We start from the raw sequence: 6,607 nt of genomic DNA on the forward strand, positions 1-6,607 counted from the left end.
AAAAGATAAAAGAATAAAATTAAATAATAAATAAGAATTCTTCTTAAGTACTGATCCCCTGGAGAAGGGAATGGCTACCCACTCCAGTATTCTTGCCTGGAGAATCCCATGGACAGAGGAGCCTGGTGGGCTACAGTCCATGGGGTTGCAAAGGGTCAGGCATGACTGAGTGACTGAACAAGAACAACAAGGTGAGATTTTATGCTTTCATGGCTCTAATAGCTATTATAGGTACAAAGATGCATGAGGTGCAAATTCTTATCTTTAGCTTGCCGTTCACAAAAACACAATTTACTATAGAAAGTTGTTAGTGTATGTTACCTATTATCTAGTCCACCACTTCTATAGATGAGAAAATTGTAGTATAAAGAGGTAATACCTTGAATAATAACTAGATTATCCAGTTAGTCAAATCATATTGTCACCGATTCAATGAAAACTCGGGGTCCCTAGTGTATTCCACCTGCTAATACAAATACAATGCACACAAATCAGCTGCTAGGGAAAGGAGTTTATAGTTTTGCTTGTTGAAATATGTACCTTATGTGAACTCTATTAAATGAAAATGATAGTTCAAAAACTAGATCTGTTTGACTCCTGAAAGGGATCAGAGAATAAAGTTATCCACCATCTTCCAGTAAAGGGATTCAAAGAGTAGCTGGAAGTGTTGTATTACAAAGTCCCTTCCCTTGCCCTGACTAATCACCACAGGGGATGTTTCAGGCCAAGTCTAGGGTTTCACTTCAGTTGTGATCCCCAGACTGAAAAGCTGCACTCTCATATTAATCGGCATAAAAATTGGTGCCTTGAATCTTCCCTTAGAGTAGAGCACTCAAGTTTGGAATCCAAAGCCTGACTGGGATTGTAGACCACGTTCTTCATAACTTCTACCGACTTAATTTAGACCTGGAAAAGGTCTCATTCAGGTCCTCTCTGCTCACTGTCTCACTAGGGTTGCATGTCCATGAGGGTAGATCAGATTTCTTTGGAAGTTAAGAAACCTGACAATGATACTACTCTCTTTCCTTCAAAACGAAAGTATGATTTTTCAAGTTTTTGCCATTTGTACTTCCCACATGTGAGCTTGGATTTGTCCACTTCTTGCTATCTGCACTTCTCACCTCGCCAAACTTGCTATCTGCACTTCTCACCTCACCAAAGCCACATGACTGCTCCTGATGTCCTAGTGACCTGCTGATGGTCTCCCTGCTGGAGTCCACTCCTGACACAGAGACAGAGAGCTGCATTAAAATGCTGAGTCATCCTGTGATCCCACCCCACCCCCTGGCCTCCTTGTAACCATTCCTTGGCTTCAGGGTGCAGTAAATACCATTAACATTTCTTCCCCTGGCCTGTAGAGTTCTCTGCCATCTGATTGGCCCTTGCTGCATCTCCTCCCCATCTTCTCCACCCTCCCTTAACTCACTAGGCCACAGTCTGCTGTTCTTTAGTTTCTGGTTATACCAAGTGTCTCCTCACCTCAGAAATGCAGCCCTCACTCTTTTCTCTGCCTCAGCTGCTCTCCTGACACCCTTCACTCATTCCAATCTTTTGGGTTTCAGCCTAAATCTTCCTTCTAGAGACTCTTCCTCAGCCTCTTTTATTTATCTTAGCCACTTACCTTTTTTCCTATATAAAATTTACTCCCTCAGTGGGGAGAGTGGAAAAGCAATGAAAAGTAAACAAATGAGTGCTATTCGCTCTCCAATAATGATATTGATCTGTAGTTAGTTGAGCACATGCCTTCTCCATCAGAGCATAAGTCCAACAGCAGAGACCTGTCCATCCCTTTCACCACTGTATCCCGTTACAAGCACATACCTGCATGTAAATAGGGCTTCCCTGGTGGCTCAGCTGGTAAAGAATCCGCCTGCAATGTGGAGACCTGGGTTCAATCGCTGGGTTGGGAAGTTCCCCTGAGGAAGGGAACAGCTACCCACTCCAGTATTGTGGCCTGGAGAATTCCATAGACTGTATAGTCCATGGGGTCACAAAGAGTTGGACACAACTGAGCAACTTTCACTTTTACACATAAATATCTGCTGAGTGAATTAATATAAGAATTCTGTGGATCTTCCTATATATTCACATGTATATATATATGAATATGAATTGTATACTTAATTATTTTGTCAGTTCCATTAGTTTTTAAGTTGTTCTCAGTTTTCTACACAGACAATCATATTGTCAGGAGTAGGGAAGATAAATGTTTCACAGCTTATCCAATAACTATACCAAGTATTTTCCTTTCCCATGTTATCATATGGACTGAAACATCTGAGCAGATGTCTCCAGCTCCGTCATGGGAAGTAGAGTACACCAGCAGGGAGAGCTCCAGAGCCCCAGTCTTGCTTCAAAAATAAGAGCTAAGCCTTTGTTGGTTTTCTAATTGCTTTGCAAAAGAGTTATGAGGGGAAATGGGTTCTACTCTCAAAACTAAACTTGAAAATCACTGGGCTAGAACTTCTGGAACAATATGAACAGTGGTATCCCAGTCATCCTTGTTTTTTTTAGAAATGATCATTTATTGACTATTTAATATGAGTCAGGTACAAACTCTAGGCATTGTATATCAATATTTCCCTTTAACAAATAGTTTTTAAAAGACTAAGTGAAATGTCCATAGATGCAGAGAAAGTAAGTATTACAGTCAGGATTCAAATTCAAATCTTTCTAATTCTAGCCGTTTCTCTTAATTACAAAGTTAAATAAGGCCTTATATAAGGAGATTTTGAAATACTTTCTCCCCTTTAGTAATTTGACAAATTGTACTTTCTAAAAAATGGCCACAACAGTATCTCTCATCCCACATAAGCTCCTATGTCCTGACTGTGACAGTCACACCAGCGAGAGGTAGTGCCTACATCCCCTCATCGTAAGCCAGGGTGACCTCTGCCCACACCCAGAAGTGATACTCTGTAACTCCTAGGACCAAGTCACAGAAGAGAATACTGCTTCCTGTTCCTCTGGAGGCTTGCCTCAGTTTCTAGACACCATGACGTGAGGAAGGCCAAGAAGCCTTGGAGGGGATCCAAAGGCCCTAGTCCACAGCCCGGGCTGAATTCCTGGCTGGCAGGCAGAACTAGCTTGCCAGCAATGCAAGTGCGTCATCTTGAAAGTAGATCCTCTAACCCACCATTTGCATACTCCATTGAGTTGCCCCAGCAAACACTGCACGGAGCAGAGGTGAGCTGGCTTCACTGAGTCCTGCCTAAGTTGCAGATACACAAGCAAAACAAATAATGGTTGTTGTTTCAAGCCGCTAAGCTTTGGGGTGGTTTGTTAAGCAGTAATAACTAAAGCAGAAGACATTCTATACACCAGAAAAGGTGAAAAAATTCTACTAACAATAAGGTTTTTGAATATACAGATTATATGTATTAGTATCAAGAATAAAAAAACATCCACAAAGCAAAAAGACAACCTACTGAATGGGAGAAAATATTTGCAAATGGTATGACTGATAAGGGGTTAATATCCAACATATATAAACAGCTCGTATAACTCAACATAAAAAAAGAAAAACTCAGTTAAAAAATGAGCAGTAGAACTGAAAAGACATTTTCCAAAGAGGAAATGCAGGTGGCCAACAGGCACATGAAAAGATGCTCACCTTCGACAATCATCTAGGAAATGCAAATCAAAACCTCAATGAGATACCACCTCATACCTGTCAGAATGGCTATCATCCAAAAGAACACAAATAACAAATGTTGGCAAGGATGTGGGAAAAGGGAACCTTGTTACACTGTTGGCAGGAATGTACTTTGGTGCAGCCACTGTGGAAAACAGTAAGGAGATTACTAAAAAAATAAAAATATTTTACAGTATGATCCAGCAATTCCACTCCTGGTGTATACCAAAACAAAACACCAATTCAAAAAGACAAATGCACTGCAATGTTCATAGCAGCATTTTTATAACTGCCAAGATATGGAAACAACCTAAGTGTTGGGCAACAGATGAAGGACAAAGAAGATGTGGCACAGGCGAGGGGCTGAGTCTCAACATCCCCTGCCCACTGTGGTGCTGGGCACTGGCCTGCCTTGCCTGTCTCCGGACGCCCAGGATAAATATAGCAGTGACGCTGACGCTGGCAAGCAAACTGAAGCGTGAAGACAGTCTCAAAGGTCCTGGGTGTCAGCTACAGCCTCTGACTCCACTCGGCGGGTTTCTGTGACAGACAGGCTGTTTGTTAAAGATGTTGCAGAACTTGAAGCTAATTTACCTTATAGGTGTAAAGTACATTTTTCCGACCCAAGCAAGCTTCATTGCTTTCAGCTGTCACCCTAGATAACGGTTACTAACAGGTTGGAAAATTTCAGTTTGAAGCTGAAGTTTTCGATGCATACAACACGGTGCCTCCCAAAGTGAACTGCTTGACCCAGGTCTGGCACCCCAAGTCCACAGGAAAAGGCGAGACACGTCTCAGGGCACTGACTGGGCCCCCGCAAGGACGCTGAAGGATGCTGTTTGGGGACTAAACTCTTTATTTACTGATCCTTTGAATTTTGGTGATCCACTGGATATAGAAGCTGCAGAACATCATTTAGGGGACAAGGAGGTCTTCTGGAATAAAGGAGAAGACTACATTAAGTGTTACACCAGAGGATATGGGGAGAGGACTGCAGGGCCCTGGACTATGCCTTAGAAATTGGTCTCCAACTGAAACCAGAAGGGAGCCTCCTCCCAAGTACTCAGCTCCCCCCAGTCCCATTGGCCATCCAAGTCCTGTGATCACATGTTGTCCTGAGGAACAGCATCTTCCAGGCCACCCATTGCAGACAGAGAGCCCCACATAAATATAGCCAGAAAATATATTTGGGGTTCTAAAAGAGTTATCTGCTTACCTTAAGATGCTTATTTTTTGAAACTATACCGCATGGACTATTGATGAGATTCTCGAGAAGTTGTAATGAACTCAGCATTGAGGCTTGAGCTTGCTTTTCCTCCTCTCAGAGTTAGTCCTTGCACGGGTGTTGCTAAGGATGTGTTCAGCGCAGTCACAGATTGGCACTCAGAACCCTGCTACAGACTGTGATTGGAGGCGAATGCTCGTAGCTGCTGCCACGAATGTCGCCCCTACTTAAATGCAGTGAAGCTTCCCAGAGTACAGAGCCATTCACTGTAGAGCTCTTACTGCAATGCGTTTTCCTGAATTTGGAAGAAATAATCCATGTCCCAGGGCTTCCCTTATGGCTCCGAGGGTGAAGAGTCCGCCTGCCATGCGGGACACCCGGGTTTGATCCTTAGGTTCAGAAGATCCCTTGGAGGAGGGCATGGCGACCCCCTCCAGTATTCTTGCCTGGAGACTCCCCATGGACAGAGGAGCCTGGCGGGCTACATTCATGGGGTCTCAAAGAGTCAGACACAACTGAGCGACTGACCACAACACGGCAATCCATGTCCCAAGAGTTCCCGATGCTGGAGAAGAGACTACGGCAGGCCCTGGGCACCGCACACTGGGCCGGACGGTGATGGGAGGCCGGGAGCCAGCAGAGAGGTCTGGCAGTGGCTGTGGGTGGCCTGGCATGTAATGTGGTCTCCCCGAAGTTCCCATCAGGGGATGTGCTACCCTCCTCTGATACCCCTGTGAGTCCTGCAAGATCTCCTCTCCACCTGGCAGGACTCACGTGTCTGATGTAGTTTTGGGGGCTGGATTCTGAGTCCCTGAACCTCAGCCTCAACCTCCTCACAATGCGTGGTTTCCAGGTGATGCATGGTGCTTGACAGTAAAAGATTTTTGTCTCTTAAAAAAGGAAGAAGAAGTGGTTTATATATACAATGAAATGCTACTTGATCATAAAAAAGAGGGAAATTTTGCCATTTGCAGCAATATGGGTGGACTTGGAGGGCATTATGCTAAGTGAAATAAGTCAGAGAAAGCCTGACTGTATGTGATCACTTATATGCGGAATCTACACTAGAACAAGCTAATGCCTATAATGAGAAAGAAGCAGACTTACAGATACAGAGGACAAACTAGTGGTTACCAGTTTAGGGGGAAAAGTGCGGAGGGGGGTGAAGAGGTACAAACTGTTAGGGATAAAATAGACTACAAAGACGTTGGACAGCATGTGGAACACAGGCAATGTTTTACAACTAACAAGGGAGTATAAGCTTTAAGACTGTGAATCAGTGTAGTGTAGACCTGTGACTTACATAGTGCTATGCATCAACTAGACTCAATATAAAATATTAATCTCATCCCCCCAAAGAAAAAATACAGTGATTTTATGCTACCTTTCACTAAGCTATTACTGCTGTGGTTTACAACGTCAATCCTCTCCTTTAAGAATTATATTTTTACTTTTGCAGAATGCTTCAAAACCATGCTTTTATTGTTCAGTTTTAGCTCTTTTAAGCTATGTTTTTACTATTCTTGAATTCTTAATTTTGACCCATCCTCAAAGTTCTGTAAACATTGATGATTGACATTTAGGTTTAGGAAGAAGAGCTTGATATGTGTTCTTCTCTAGAATGCATGATTTTCTGTGTTTGAAGCTTCAATTCATACAGAAAGCTTGGTTTGTCTTTTATATTCAAGAATTTTGCCTGAGTATACCTAGGCTTGTGTTTCATTTGTTTTTAGTGAGCCTTTTTAAAA

General features: G+C 43.0%; 1 pseudogene; it reads left to right on the plus strand.

Annotated features, from left to right (window-relative positions):
• Positions 1-3,439: 3,439 nt before the first annotated feature.
• Positions 3,440-4,651, plus strand: LOC100298860 (NEDD8-conjugating enzyme UBE2F-like; annotated as a pseudogene).
• Positions 4,652-6,607: the final 1,956 nt, after the last annotated feature.

The sequence above is a fragment of the Bos taurus genome, chromosome 19 (assembly GCF_002263795.3).
Source record: "Bos taurus isolate L1 Dominette 01449 registration number 42190680 breed Hereford chromosome 19, ARS-UCD2.0, whole genome shotgun sequence".
NCBI classification, from domain to species: domain Eukaryota; kingdom Metazoa; phylum Chordata; class Mammalia; order Artiodactyla; family Bovidae; genus Bos; species Bos taurus.